General features: G+C 47.8%; 1 pseudogene; it reads left to right on the top strand.

Annotated features, from left to right (window-relative positions):
- The first annotated feature begins 1,790 nt into the window (after window positions 1–1,790).
- Window positions 1,791–2,312, top strand: LOC103259696 (annotated as a pseudogene).
- The last annotated feature ends 13,783 nt before the right edge of the window (window positions 2,313–16,095 follow it).

The raw sequence follows: 16,095 nt of genomic DNA, 5'->3' as shown, positions 1-16,095 counted from the left end.
AATTGGTTTAGACCAGCAGTCCCCAACCTTTTTGGCATCAGGGACCAGTTTCATGGAAGACTGTTTTTCCAAGGACCAGAGTGGAGGTGGGGATGGTTTCAGGATGATTCAAGTGCATTACATGTGTCGTGTATTTTATTTCTAGTATTATTGCATTGTAATATATAATAACATAATTATAAAACTCCCATCTGGGGAGGCGGTGGGAGACAGTGACCACCTGAATTGTGTTGCTTATGTCCAATCTACTCTGCAATCTCATTTTGGCTGCTGTCACTGCAGAAAACCCTGGTTCACAAAAATAAGATGTTGGGAAAGGAAGCAGGATTTTCAGTGGGATCTGACAGGAGGCGGAGCTCAGGCAGTAATGTGAGTGATGAGGATTGGCTATAAATACAGATGAGGCTTCACTCACTTGCCTGCTGCTCACCTCCTGCTGTGCAGTTTGGTTACTAACAGGCCATGGGCTGGTACAGGTCCTTGGCCTGGGTGTTGGGAACCCCTGGGTTAGAATAATCGAGACTCATCCCCAGGGACTGGGTAGAACTTTGGGAGCAAGGAAGAAGGGAGGAATGACTGCTGGGTAGGCAACCAGTAGTGTTGATGCATAATCAGTGCTGGTTAAATATCTGAGGAGAGAGCTAGTGGATGGCTGAACCTTGCTTGGTAAGAGACAGAGTCCCATAGAGGAAGGCAAGCGTGTCGGGTTGGCTGGGGTCTCCTTGGCATTGCTGGCTTTCAAGGTTGCTTTGCTCAATGTCCTTGATGACTAACAGGCTGCCTGGGGGACTTCACCGGCTTAGGAAGATGGGGTGACCCAGCTGCAGCGGAGGAAGTGTTCATCACCAGCTGCTGTCCTTCCTGGTGTGACAATCTGATCCTATCCCGCGGCCTCCCAGCCTGGGCTCGGGCCAAGCCTCTGCCACCTGCCTGGCCATCTGCTGTCTACCTAGAAGCTGAGTCTGCAGGGGGACACCACAGAGGACGTACCAGGAGATTTCCTGGGCACGGAGGCGGGTAGAGGGAGAGGTTGAGAGGGAGGGGCTCTTGGCACCAAAGCCAACCCTCAAAGGAGCTCAAGGATACACCGAAATGGACTAAAACATTCAATTCTTGTTTATAGGACACTTTCTAAACCTTTTCACATTTGTTATCTTGTTGAAATTTTCCCATAGGCGAAGGAGAACACTCTCCTCATTTTATAAACAGGCAATGGAGGCCCAGAGTGTCCAAAGGCCTGGCCCAAGGTCACTTTCTGAGTCTCTTCTTGCTGCTATAACAAATTGCCACAAGCTTCGTGGCTTAAAACAACACAGATTTATTATTGGGCAGTTCTGGAGGTCAGAAGTCCTAAGATAAAGGTGCTTCCAGGGCTGTGTTCATTCTGGAAGCTTCAGGGAGAATGCCTTCCTTGTCTTCTCTAGTTTCTAGAGGCTGTCCTCATTCTTTGGTGCGAGGCTCCTCCCTCCACCTTCAAAGCCACTGGCACAGCTTCCAATGCCCTTTCCTCAGTCGGACCTCCTGCCTCCCTGTGGTTAGGACCCTTGTGATGACAGATCCAGGATAATCTCCCCCCATCTTAAAATCTTTAACTTGTTCAGGCATGGTGGCTCACACCTATAATCCCAGCACTTTGGGAGGCAGATTGGGAAGATCACTTAAGACCTGGAGTTCAAGACCAGACTGGACAACATAGCAAGAACCCATCTCTACAAACAAGTTAAAAATGAGCAAGACTGGGGAAAGTTCAGGCTGAACACTTAGCGGGCACCGGTGAGTGGGGGCCTCTAAAGAGAAGAGTTACTACACTTATGGCAGGGATTTTACACTTAGTAGTTCAGAAGCCCCTAGGCAGACTACAGACTATGGCAAAAGACTACAGACTATGGAAATCTGGAGTCTCTCATTTGTACAGACTGAATTTGTCACAAATTTACCAGGTCAAGAATTCCAGATAAAGTATTTCAGCCTTCACCTGCCGATCATGAAAAATATGGTGGGGATCCACAGAACCTCATAAACTGCATATTGTTACCAGAATAAAATGCACAAAAAGACGTCCATATTGGGAAAAAGATATAATAAAGATGCTTGGATTACAAAAGGCACATACCCCTCAAGTTCACAAGAATATCCCTTCAGTGAACACAAAACTGAAAGTGATTAAACATTTGATAAGAATCAAACCCCTGAAGTTGCTACAAGGACTTCCAACAGAAGAGGACATGTCTAACACATGCCTTAAGAGCACTGTGGAGTTTGTAGTGCGGTGGCATCTGAAACCTGTGGAGCAGAAAGCAATTAAATCCTAATGCCAGAGCAGCTTCAAATTTAAAAGTGCAGATTATTTTCTGTTAAAAAATGGTGATAAAGTGTTTTCATTCAAATATATGTTAAATACCAGTCCCTTTCACTGACTAAAACTGCTATGATTCTTCCTTACTATAGACTTGGGGGTTTTCATTTAATTTGGTTTAATTCTCTCCCCTTTCCCTCTAATAGTTTGACTCCAAAACAGGAAAGAATGGCATTGTTTGAACATCTATGTTCAGGCCCACTGCTGCCTAGCAATTATCATTAACTGTTTTATAAAAATTGTTGTATTGAAGTTAAAAAAAAAATAAGCAAGACATGGTGGTGTGCATGCAAGCTACTTGGGAGGCTGAGGGGGGAGGATCACTTGAGCCCATGAGTTCGAGGCTGCAGTGAGCTGTGATTGTGCCACTGTACTCCAGTCTGAGTGATGGAGCGAGACTCTGTCTCTAAAAAACAAAACAAAAGATTCTTAGTCACATCTGCAAGACCCCTTTGCCATATTGTGAGGATTAGGACATGTACATCTTTGGGACAGTTACCTGGCAGAGGTGTGGCTGGGATCTTCTGAGTCTCTTCATTGCTCCTTTGCTCCTAAGTGCCTCATAGCTTCACCAGGACCGCAGTCACTGACTAACCTGTTTGTGCCTGCATGCCTCAGGGACAGAATTTCAGTGCATCCAACACTTGCCATTTCTAGGTAAGCAGACACGTGGGCCCTGGAGTCCCGCTGCCTGAGTTGAAATCCTGGCTTTAGCCCTTTGTGACTGTGTGACCTTGGACAAGTGGCTTCATTTCTCTGTGCCTTTTAAAAAAAATCTCATCTGTAAACTGAGAATGATGAGGATAGATACGTGTTTCATAGGGATGGGGTGTGAGGACTACATGACTTCAAGGATGCTGAGTTTCTCTAGAACAATGCCTGATTCAGAATGAGCTCAGCAATGTTAGCTGTTTTTCGTTTGTTTGTTTGTTTGTTTGTTTTTTAGTTGGAGTCTCATTCTGTCGCCCAGGCTGGAGTGCTGTGGCACACTCATGGCTACCCCAGCATCAACCTGCTGGACTCCGGGGATCCTTCCGCCTCAGCCTTCCAAGTAGCTGGAACTACAGGTGCATGTTACCATGCCTGGCTCATTTTTCAATTATTGTAGAGACGAGCTCTTGACAAGTTGTTCGGGCTGGTCTCAAACCTGTGGGCTCAGGCAATCCACTCGCCTCGGCCTCCCAAAGTGCTGGGATTACAGGCTGAGCCACCAAACCCGGCTCTGTTTTTGTTTTTTAAGAGACAGGATTTTGCTCTGTCACCCAGATTGGAGTGCAGTGGTGTGATCATAACTCACTGCGGCCTCAAATTCCTGGCCTCGAGTGATCTTACTTCAGCCTTCTGACTACTCAGGACTACAGGTGCTTGTCACTACACCCAGCTAATTTTTAAATTTTTTATAGAAACAGGACTATGTTGCCCACACGGATCTGAAGTCATCCTCCCACCTTGGCCTCCCAAAGTGCTGGGATTACAGGCATGCGCTGTTGTGCCTGGTCAGAGCTGGATTTTTTTTTTTTCTTTTAAGTTTTTATTGAAAGCAAAACAATCCATCTTTCTCATCCACCATTTCTTTTGGACTTGGACTTGGGGTCTGGATGTGTCAGGGTTTGAATGCCAGCTGCCACAGCAGACAAGCCCTGGTCTCGCAGTGGGTAAACACATTCAAGGGTTGCTTCTGGCCCCCCTGAGAGCTAAGGAGGGTGGGCAGGCCTCCAATTGGAGATTGAGGAGGGACACCGTGGCCTGGAGGAGAGAGGTGGAGCTGCCCTCTCCACTTCCCAACGCCAGCTCTCAACAGCCTCAGCTCCAAAGTGACATGTCTGTCTCGCTCAAGTCCAGGTGCTGGAGTTAGTTGGGGGAGGCCAGGATGGGATGATCAGTGCTGGGTGGAGAAGGTGGAGCCTGGGAGGGACATGGGAGGCACCTGATGCAGCCAGTAGAGTCAGGGAGGCTTCAGGGAGGAGGCGATGACTAGCCTGACCCTTGAACAGGAACTTGCTGGTAACCATCCTGAGGCTGGCCCTGGGAGAAACTCTGTAGAATACAGAGGCTTCACCCTGCAGGTGGGAAACTAAATGTGGATTTAGTCTGGAGAAAGAAGGATAGAGCAGAACTGAGCGATTCACTGAGGCTTTGGCGGACCCAGGAGGCCCTCTCAGCTGGGGTTCTTAACCAGGGTCCACAGACATCTTGAACTTGGATGGAAAAATACTATCTTTATTCTCATTAACCATCAGCTGAAATGTAGCAGTTTCTTCTGCTGTGAACACAGACGGCAAACCACGGTGTTGTCAGTGGTGTCCTGAGTAGAAATCACATGGTTTCATATCACATTTCACTTATTGGCACCATCTCAAAAAATATTGCTTATACTCATGACTACTTTGAAATCATGATAGCAATTAGACTGGAATCTTGGTTTTAACAAATGCTGGCTAGGGATGGTGGCCCGTGTCTGTAATACCAGCACTTTTGGAGGCCAAGGTAGGAGGATTGTTTGAGCCTAGGAGTCAAAGACCAGCCTGGACAACGTAGCAAGGCCATGTAGCTACAAAAAATTTTTAAAAAATTAGCAGGGTGTGGTGGCACACACTTGTAGTTCCAGCTACTCAGGAGGCTGAGGCAGGAGGATCCTTTGAGCCCAGGAATTGGAGGCTGTGATGAACCATGGTGGTGCCACTGAACTCCAGCCTGGGTGACAGAGTAAGATCTTGACTCAAACAAAACAAATGCCCACAGGCTGGGTTAATCAGTGGGGGAGAGGGGCTCCCCCAAGGACTTGCAGCAGATGTCTGCCAGGGTTTGAACAGTGCTGGTGCGAGTTCATATGGTGAAGCACTCATCCCAGTGTGATGGTGAGAGGGGGTGGGGCATTTGGGAGGTGCGAGTTCATATGGTGAAGCACTCATCCCAGTGTGATGGTGAGAGGGGGTGGGGCATTTGGGAGGTGATTAGGTCACAAGGGTGGAGGCTTCCTGAATGGGATTAGTGCCATGAAGAGAGACCCCAGAGAGCTCACTCACCCTCTTCCCACCATGTGAGGGGATGAGAAGGTGGTTGTCTGCAAGCCAGAAGACAACCCTTACAGAACCCACCTGTGCTGGCCCCCAAGCTTGGACCTCCAGCCTCCGGAACTGTAAGCAGTGCATTTCTGCTCTTTTCTTTTATCTTTTCTTTTCTTTTCGAGTAGGATTTTCACTCTGTTGCCCAGGCTGTCCCTGCTGGGGTCAGGCGATCCTTCCACTTCAGCCTTCCAAGTAACTGGAACTACAGGCACACGCCACCATGTTTGGCTAATTTTTTTGATTTACTGTAGAGATGAGATCTTGCCAAGTTGCCCAGGCTAGTCTTGAACCCCTGGACTAAGGCAATCCTCTTGCCTCTGCCTCCCAAGCATTTCTGTTGCTTCTAAGTCACCCAGTCTCTGGCATTTTTGTTACAGCCACCCTAACAGTAACTCTTGTGGATGGGAGTCTTTCTCCAGGTTTTGAATCAGTACAATTGCAATGATAGGCACTCAGCCTGGGTGGAAGGTGGAGGCCAGCCTCAGGGCTCATGTGGAAATACTCCAGGGGTTTCTAATTATTCAGAGGAGAATTCTTTTGTTTTTGATGACCTGTGGCTATTGTAACCTTCTTCCTGTGCAAGTTGATATGCCAGCTAGGGGGTGGCCTACCCAAGGCCAGGTTTCCAAGAGTTCATGCAGTTAAGGAATTAAAGACTTAGACTCGGAAGGTGGAGAGGCCCACGGTAGAATCATGCCAGGCTGCTTACGTGCTGAAGGCTGCTGGGCAAGGGTCTTTACTTCCCTGGGTCTCAGTCTCCTTATTTTTGTTTTGGAGTTGGGGGTCTCACTCAGTCACCTGGGCTGGGGTGCAGTGGCACAATCACAGCTAATCTCAGCCTCGGCCTCCCGGGTTCAGATGATCCTTCTACCTCAGCCTCCTGAGTAGCTGGGAACACAGGTGCGTGCCACCACGCCTTGCTAATTTATTTTTATTTTTTGTAGAGGCGAGGTCTCACTATATTGCCCAGGCTGGTTTCCTTATTTGTAAAATGGATATTCAACGTGGAGGGCTGGCCTGAGGAGCTAAGGGCTACAAGGCACTGGTCTCGGTTCTTGGCACAAGGGAAGCAAGTGCTCAGTAAATAACAGTGGCTGCTCTTGTATTCGCTTCACCAGGGCCAGCCCGGGTCCTGCAGCAGGACCCTGCCCTCCTCTGGCCACCCCCTCCGCTCAGCCGTTCAATGCATCTGAGCTTGGTTCCCGGGGGAGGCACTCCCAGCTTCTAAATCAAGCTGGGCAGTGAGGCATGCATTGCCCATTAGCAGGGAAATCTTGACTCAGGGCAGCTCTGAAATGGCAGGGTTGGGCAGTGCCCCTGGATCGAGGTTTACTAATGAAGTTTTTCCTTGTCACTGGGCCTGCCTGAGCTGTTTACCGTGGGAGAGGGGAGGAGGGAGGAGAAGGACTTTGAGCTTTCAGCTGCTAGCAGGAGGCCCGCAGAGGCAGGTCGAGGACAGTTAGGGTGCGGCTCAGCGGTGTCCAGCAGAGTGGGGGTCCTCAGTTTTGTTCAGTGGGGAGCTGGGGTATGGAGATGAGAATGCTTCCTGCTCAAGAAAGCCTGGGCAGGGATGTTGAGTGAGAGCTTCTCTGAGCCTCAGTTTCCCCCTTGTCATCAGATGGAGATGAAGACATCTACCTTGCAGGCAAGGATGAAACGAGAGACAAATGAAAAGCTTGGCTGGGTGCATCGAATACCCAAGAGTCAGTTGCTTTTGGCTTTGCTGCCCTGGACAGGGTGTCCAGGGCTGAGCCCAACTTGACCTCAGGTGAAGGAAGAAATCAGGTGGGTATGCAGTGCAGAGTATTTAGTCCGGTGGTGGGCTCGGTGGCTGTAGGAGACAAGTCTTGCTTCCCAGAGGAGGTTCCCAGGAGGAGTTTGTGGCCGTGGGGAAGGATGTCTGAGCCCTTGCCTTTTGGGGATATTTTCTTGACCAAGTAAACCAGAAGTCTGGTGCTCGCTTTAGATTGGCCACCACTGAGTCACGGAGGGCACGCGTGCGCTTCCCCACTGCCATGCTGAGCGTGTTGGGTCTCAAGTGTGCCCTTGTCCATGTTAAATGGCCGTGGCAGCTGCTGACTTGATAGAGCATTCAAGGAAAAGGAAGGGAGACTCTGGGGTGGGGGCGGAGGGTAGTGGTCAAGGTTGTTCCTTTCATCAGGAAAGCAAAAGCTCTCTGAGGCTCCCTTGGCACATTGTCCCATCAGCCCCACTGGTCACCCCAGCTTGAGGCCACCTGGCTATGAAGGAGGCCGGGAAGGGTCTCCATTTCCAGCCCCTGCTGGGGGAAGCAGCAGACGTGGGGATGGCTGTGGGGTCCATCAACTGACTGTCTTCCTCAGCTGCATGTACCCACTGGTAACTGGGGGCAACCACCTACCTCTTATTACTTCTGAACTTTTACCCAGACACTCCAAGGCTATTAGCTACTGCCAAGGCCAGCTTCATGGGCGTGTGACCCATGCAGTCACCCAGAGCCCCTCACTTAAGAAGTGCATGTAAAGCCTGGCTCAGTGGCTCAGCCTGTAACCCTGCGCCTTTGGGAGGCTGAGGTGAGTGGATTGCCTGAGCCTGTGGGTTCGAGACCTGCCTGGGCAACTTGGTGAGACTTCATCTCTACAATAAATAAAAAAATTAGCTTCACGTGGTACCGTGCGCCTGTAGTTCCAGCTACTTGGAAGGCTGAGGCAGAAGGATCGCCGGAGCCCAGCTAAGTCGAGGGTGCAGCCACTGCACTCCAGTCTGGGCAACAGAGTGAGACTCCAACTCAAAAAAAAAAAAAGAAGTGCATGTGGTTTAAGGCTCTGATGGTGCAATCCTGAAACTTTTTTTTAGAGACAGGGTCTCGCTCTGTCTCACTACAGCCTCGAATTCCTGGCCTCAAATGATCCTCTCACCTCAGCCTTCTGAGTAGCTGGAACTACAGGCACATGCTACTATACCCTACGAATTAAAAAGTTTTTTTTGTAGAGATAGAGTTTTGCTATGTTGCCCAAGCTGGTCTTGAACTCCTGGCCTCAAATAATCCTCCCATGTCAACTTCCCAAGTAGCTGGGACTAGGCACACACCACCATGCCCAATTCATTTAAAATAACTTATTGTAGAGGTAAAAAAAAAATGCTGGGATTACAGACATACCCAGCCAGTTTTGAAACTCTTAAGGCTTTTTGAATAATAGGTCTTACATTTTCCTTTTGCACTGGGGCCAAGTGGGCCTTGTCTATTGCTTATCAGTGTTATGGTAACTGTTTCTACAAGTTCAGCGGGTGCTTAATTTTCCATATATTTATGGTCTTGCTTCAAGATGCAAAATAATTCACCAATGAACGGACCATGATGAAATTAGTCTGTATCAGACGTCCCTACCATACTGAGAGACATCTATGTGGGTTCCACTTGGGTGCTTCTAATTGAAGGATACAACTTTATCAGGGAAAAAAAATAAAGACTTGACCTTGCCTCTATTTTAAGTGTTAGTCATTAATTGGAACGCAATGTACAATATATTAGTTGGAACATAATGTAAAATATGATGTTAAATGTCATACAAAATAAGCTTACTTTCATTGCTCATTATTATTTTTCAAGATAGTGCCACAATCAAGCTTATCCTTGCCCACCCATGTAGTATATTTTCATTTTTTTTTTGAGTTGGAGTCTCACTCTGTCGCCCAGACTGGAGTGCAGTGGCCGCTCCCGGCCACCGCAGCCTCGACCTGCTGGGCTCCGGCGATCCTTCCGCCTCAGCCTTCCAAGTAGCTGGAATTAGAGGCATGCGCTGCCACACCTGGATGATTTTTTGATTTATTGTAGAGATGAGGTCTCGCTGCCCAGGCAGGCCTCGAATCCACGGGCTCAGGCAATCCACTCACCTCAGCCTCCCAAAGGCGTGGGATTACAGGCTGAGCCACTGAGCCCGGCTATATTTTCATTTTTGTGGATTCAGTTAAGTGATATTTCCCAGCTCCATTTATTTTTAATTTTTTTACAGTGGTAAAATACATATAAAACTTGCCATTTTAACTGTCTCTAAGCTTATAATTCATTGAAATTAATTATAACCACAATGCTGTGTAAATATCACCTCTACTCCTTTCGAAAACTTTTCTCTTTTTTGAGTCAGCACCTCCCTCTGTCACCCAGACTGGAGTGCAGTGGCATGGTCATGGTTCATTGTAGCCTCAACTTCTTGGGTTCAGGTGATCCTCCCACCTCAACCTTCCGAGTGGCTGATACTACAGGCATGCACCACCATGCTTGGCTGATTTTTTGATTTTAGTAGAGACGATGTCTCACTATGTTGCCTGGGTTGGTCTCAAACTCCTAGGCTCAAGCAATCCTCCCACCTTGGCCTCCCAGGAAAAGCCACCGTGACCAGCTGCAAAATGCTTTCATCACTGCAAACATAAACTCTGAACCCATTACGCCATAACTCCTCATCAGCTTTACCCCAGCCCCTGGCAACCTCTGATCTACTTTTCGCCTCTGAATTTGAATTATGCAGCATTTTTGTGTGTGTCTAGCTTCTTTCACTTGGCATCTTGTTTTGACGCCCACCCATGTTGCAGCATGTATCAGAACTTCACTCTTTTGACAGCTGAGTTAGATTTCATTGTACACTTAGACCAGATTTTGCTCATCCATCTGTGAGTGGATGCTGTTTGTTTCCACCTTTGGCTATTGTGAAGAGCACTGCTGTGAGCATTTGTGTACAAGGATCTGTTTGGGTTCTTGTTTTCCATTTTGGGGGGATTGCTGGGTCACATGGAAATTCTATGCTTAAGATTTGCAGGAACCACCAAATTGTTTCCACGGTGGCTGCACCATTTTCAGTTCCCACCAACAATATTCAGGAGTTCCAATTTCTTCACATCCTCTCCAACAGCTATTATTTGTGTGTGTGTGTGTGTGTGTGTGTGTGTGTGTGTGTGTGTGTGTGTGTGTTTCCTTCTGGTCATCCTAATGGGCATGAAGTGGTATCTCATTAAGTTTTTATTTTGTGTTTCTCTGATGACTAATGGTGTTGAACATCTTTTCACGTACTTATTGGCCATTTGTATATTTTCTTTGGAGAAATGTCTCCAAAGTCCTTTGCTCATTTTAAACTTGGATTTTGTCAGGCTGGGCATGGTGCAATCCCAGCACTTTGGGAGGCTGAGGTGGGAGGATCACTTGAGCCCAGGAGTTTAACACCAGTTTGAGCAACGTAGTAAGACCCCTATCTCTACAAAAAATTTTTAAAAAATGAAAATGAGCCAGGCATGGTGGCACATACCTGTAGTCCCAGCTACTTGGGATGTTGAGGCAGAAGGATCACCTGAGCCCAGGAGGCTGAGGCTGCAGTAAGCCGTGATTGTGCCCCACTGCACTCCTGCCTGGGTGATAGTGAGGCCCTAACTTAAAAAAAAAAAGGATTGCCGGGCTCGGTGGCTCAGCCTGTAATCCCGCACTTTGGAAGGCTGAGGTGAGTGGATTGCCTGAGCCCGCGGGTTCGAGACTCGCCTGGGCAACTTGGCGAGACCTCATCTCTACAATAAATCAAAAAATCAGTCAGGCATGGTAGCGCATGCCTGTAATTCCAGCTACTCGGAAGGCTGAGATGGAAGGATCGCCAGAACCCAGCGGGTTGAGGCTGCGGTGGCCGGGAGCAACCACTGTACTCCAGTCTGGGTGACAGAGTGAGACTCCAACTCAAAAAAAAAAAAAGAAAAAAAATAAATTGTGTCTTTTGTTGTTGAGTTGTAGTTCTTGACATATTCTGAATATAAAACCCCAATAATTTTTACCCATCTTGTGGATTGTCTTTCAACTCCTTTAATGCATACAAAGTTTTAAATCTTAGGCTGGGTGCAGTGGGTCATGTCTGTAATCTCAGCACTTTGAGAGGCCAAGGTGGGAGGATCACTTGAGTCCAGGAGTTTGAGACCAGCCTGGGGAACATAGTGAGTCTCTACAAAAATAAATACATAAATAAAAATTAACCAGGCATGGTCGTGCATATCTGTCATCCCAACTACTTGGGAGGCTGAGGTGGGAGGGTCGCTTCAGCTCTGGAGTATGAGGCTGTGGTGAGCTGTGATTGTGCCACTGTACTCCAGCCTGGGCAACAGAGTGAGACCCCAACTAAAAAAAAAGTACATTCTAGCATATCTATTTTTTGTTGCCAGGGATTTTGATGTCATATTCAAGAAACTATTGCCAAATCCAAGGTCATGTAGATTTCCCTTGATGTTTTCTTCTAAGAATTTTACAGTTTTTTTTTTTTTTTGAGTTGGAGTCTCACTCTGTCACCCAGACTGGAGTGCAGTGGCCGCTCCGGGCCACCGCAGCCTCGACCTGCTGGTCTCCGGCGATCCTCCTCAGCCTTCCGAGTAGCCGGAATTACAGGCATGCACTACCGCCCGGCTGATTTTTTTGATTTATTGTAGAAATGAGGTCTCGCTGCCCAGGCGGGTCTCGAACCTGCGGGCTCAGGCTATCCACTCGCCTCAGCGTCCCAAAGGTGTGGGATTACAGACTGAGCCACTGAGCCCGGCTCTGCCTGCATTCTTTTCTATGTGGTTCCCACTTTTCCCAGCACCATTTATTGAAGAGACCATTCTTTTCCCATTGAATGGTCTTGGCATTCTTGTTGCAAATCAATTGACCATGGATGTGAGTGTCTATTTCTGGACTCTCAATTCTATTCTATTGGTATATATGTAGCTATTGTTATGTAAGTATCACTTTGTTTTGGTTACTGTAGCTTTGTACCAAGATTTGAAATCAGAAAATGTGAGTCCCCCAATATTCTATTTTGAAAAAGTTTTCTAGCTATTCTGAGGTTCTTGAAATTCTGCATGAATTTTAGGATGAGTTTTTCCATTTCTGCAAAATACACTGTTGCAATTTTGGTAGGGATTGCATTGAATCTGTTTGTCCCATTGGAGAGTGTCATCATCTTAACAGTACTCGGTTTTCCAATCTGCGAAGAACACAGTTCCACTGATTTTTGAGGACCCTTTGTGTTAATGTCTTAGAAGGCAATTCTTAAAAATGAGAATGCCTTCAGAACCAAAGGCATGAATAGTTAACTTTGAGGTTCATGGGAAGGGCCTGTTTCTGGAATATATAGCACAAACAGTTTCAGAGATACCACTATGGGTTAATTCAGTAGAGTCTGTCCAGTGTCCCTGGGCTTGTAGGAAACCGAATTAAAGGAAAAAAATTGTTTCTGAGCCACTGGTCAGCGTGTCTTTCTCTGCTTCTTGTGACTAGGGAAAGCACAGCATGAGGAAATAATAAATTGCTTAAAGACGTCTTAGGACATGGATCAGGACACAACATGGACTTGCCTCCCTCTTCACATTATGGCAGCTTCAACTGTACTTGACTATTTTCTAGGAATTTCCTGCCTCCTGCCCAGGCTCACTGACTTCTAACACCACAAGATGGCAGCAAGGGTGGAGCACCCACGAGCGTGGCGGGCAGGAGCGAAAGAAAAAACCAGGCTCAAGCCGGGCTCGGTGGCTCAGTCTGTAATCCCGCGTCTTGGGAGGCTGAGGTGAGTGCATTGCCTGAGCCCGCGGGTTCGAGACCCGCCTGGGCAAATTGGCGAGACCTCATCTCTACAATAAATCAAAATGAGCTGGGCGTGGTAGCGTGCGCCTGTAGTTCCGTCTACTTGGAAGGCTGAGGCAGAAGGATCGCCAGAGCCCAGTAGGTTGAGGCTGTGGTGGCCGGGAGTGGCCACTGCACTCCAGTCTGGGCGACAGAGTGAGATTCCGACTCAAAAAAAAAAAAAAGACCAGACTCAGAGAAGGAAAAGGAGGGAGATGGGGGGGAGAAGGAATGAGAGAGAAGGAAGAGGCATGGGCAGGATGGAGCCGCCTTTGGGCACAACACTCAGACTCACTGCTTGAAAACCGGGATTTGCCTTTAATAGTGGAATGGAGGAGGCAAGGGGAAATTTAGGGTAGCAAAGAATTCCCTCCCCCTCCCCCCTTCCTCTTCCTCTCCTTCTGCCTCTCCCTCCCACCTCTCTCCATCCATAGAAAGCGATTCCACATGATAACATGCTCAACCCTTGGGATAACTTGTCAAAGAAACGCACCCCCCCCCACCCCCTGTTAGAAACGCTCCTTTCAGAACGTACAGAGAGCTCCGGTGTGCAGCAAGTTTGTGATTCTGGACTAGAAAAACCCACTGCATTGTTGAAATCAGTTGCTATGGAGACCGACTAGAAGCCAAAAAAGAGATAAATCCAAGGCGCCAACTGTTTGTGGAATCGGGACCAGGGTTCAAGGCCTAGCCTAGCCACCTACTTGCTGGATGACGTTGGCAAGTGGCTTCACCTCTCCGGGCTTCAGTTTACTTTTCTGTAAAATGAGGATTGATTCGAATGGTCAACCATTCTACAGTCCCTCTAGAAGTCCCAGCTTTAAGAATCAGATATAGCTGGGCTTGGTGGCTCAGCTTGTAATCCTGCACCTTTGGGAGGCTGAGGTGAGTGGATTGCCTGAGCCCGCAGGTTCGAGACCCGCCTGGGCAACTTGGCGAGACCTCATCTCTACATTAAAGCAAAAATTAGCCGGGCGTGGTAGCGCGCGCCTGTAATTCCGGCTACTCGGAAGGCTGAGGTGGAAGGATTGCTGGAGTCCGGCAGGTCGAGGCTGTGGTGGCTGGGAATGGCCACTGCACTCCAGTCTGGGCGACAAAGTGAGACTCCAACTCAAAAAAAAAAAAAAAAAAAAAAAGAATCAGATATGAAAAGTGAGGGACTGACCGGGCTCGGTGGTTCAGCCTGTAATCCCAGCACTTTGGGAGGCCGAGATGAGTGGATTGCCTGAGCCCACGAGTTCAAGACCAGTCTGGGCAACTTGGCGAGATTTCGTCTGTACAATAAATCAAAAATTAGCTGGGTGTGGTAGCTTGCGCCTGTAGTTCCAGCTACTTGGAAAGCTGAGGTGAAAGGATTGCCTGAGCCCAGCAGGTCAAGGCTGTGGTGGCCGGAAGCGTGCCACTGCACTCCAGTTTGGGTGACAAAGAGAGACTTTAACTACAAAAAAAAAAAAAAAAAAAAAGTGAGGGTTTTGGGCAAGTCCTACCCACCACCAAGTGGAAAAGAATAGAAAGGGATCGTTGCAGGATGGGGATGGGAAGGTTTCACAGCCCACAGACAGGGTGTGCTATATGTGGGGTAGACCTTTATTCTCTTTTGATCAGTTTAATTTTGTTTCCAGGTTCCCATCCATTTAGAGTGGAAAATTCTACCTTGGTTATTCTTGGGGCTTTCTCTCTAGATGATGGGACCACCTGCGATTCCTAGGTACCAGGAGACCACTGTAATGTCTACTGTTCTTCCCATGTGGCTCATCAAGTGGTTCTCAGTTGTTTCTTTTTGCCTCTTGAGACACGGGTCTTTTTGTCCAGACTGGAAACCCTTGTTGGGCAGAGTCACATGTAACATGGCTGTCCATACTGATGCCTTTAAAAAGTATACAGCTATGGTTATAATTCACAGCCATGTATCTCAGTTACCGGACTGTTGCCCTTATCAATTGATTCATCTTTGCACACTCAGCACCCAGCACAGGTCAGGGACACCTCTCTGTGGTGTCAGCTGTTGCTCCTTCCCAGCATGCTATCTCCAAGCACTGGCCCCATCATTCAGGGCCCACAGACTGTGCCCAGCCCCCTGCTTATTTCAAGTCACTCTTGAAACCCAGGCAAGTTTTGCTGGCTACCCAGTGCCCTGGGTACATTAAAAATGGCCAGCCTGTAATCCCAGCACTTTGAGAGGCCGAGGTGAGAGGATTGCCTGAATCCAGGGATTCAAGTCCAGTCTGGGCAACTTGGTAAGACCTCGTCTCTACAATCAGTCAAAAAATTAGCCAGGCATGGTGGCACGCTCCTGTAGTTTCAGCTACTTGGAAGGCTGAGGCGGAAGGATAGCCTGAGCCCAGCAGATTGAGGCTGCAGTGACTGTGAGCAAGCCACTGCACTCCAGCCTGGGCAACAGAGGGAGACTCCAACTCAAAAAAAAAAAAAGTTCTAGGTGGAGGATTTTTTTTGAGTTGGAGTCTCACTCGGTCTCCTAGGTTGCAGGGCAGTGGCATGGTCACAGCCACCCTAGTGTCGACCTGCTGGGCTCAGGCGATCCTTCCACCCTGGCCTTCCAAGTAACTGAAACTACAGGCACATGCTACCTCACCCTGCCAATTTTTTGATTTATTGTAGAAACAATGTCTCACAAAGTTGTTCAGGCTGGTCTTGAACCCCAGGGCTCAGGCAATCCTCTCGCCTCAGCCTCCCAAAGTGCGGGAATTACAGGCTTGAGCCACCATGCCCGGCCATGGAGGACCTTTTATAAGATTTTTAATAATTTCTACTTTGATTGCATTATGACCAGAGAGTGTTATTTATAATATTTGTATTTTATAAAACTTAATGGATTTTTTTGGGTGTGTGTGGTCTGTGATCAATTTTTGTAAATTTTCCATGTTTGCCTGAGGAGACATATTTTCTATTATCTGGGTTACAGAACAGTATATATCCCTAGGGTCTACCTTATTGGTTATATTGTTTAAGCCATTTTCTTTAGTTCACTTGATTTTCTTGTCCTGAGAGTGGTCTGTTGCAGCCAATTTTTTTTTGTTGTTTGTTTTTTTTTTTTTTTTTTTGAGTTGGAG

The sequence above is a fragment of the Carlito syrichta genome, unplaced genomic scaffold (assembly GCF_000164805.1).
Source record: "Carlito syrichta isolate Samal-C Ts95f unplaced genomic scaffold, Tarsius_syrichta-2.0.1 Scaffold302960, whole genome shotgun sequence".
Lineage (NCBI taxonomy): Eukaryota > Metazoa > Chordata > Mammalia > Primates > Tarsiidae > Carlito > Carlito syrichta.
This window is presented reverse-complemented; position numbering and strand designations above follow the sequence as displayed.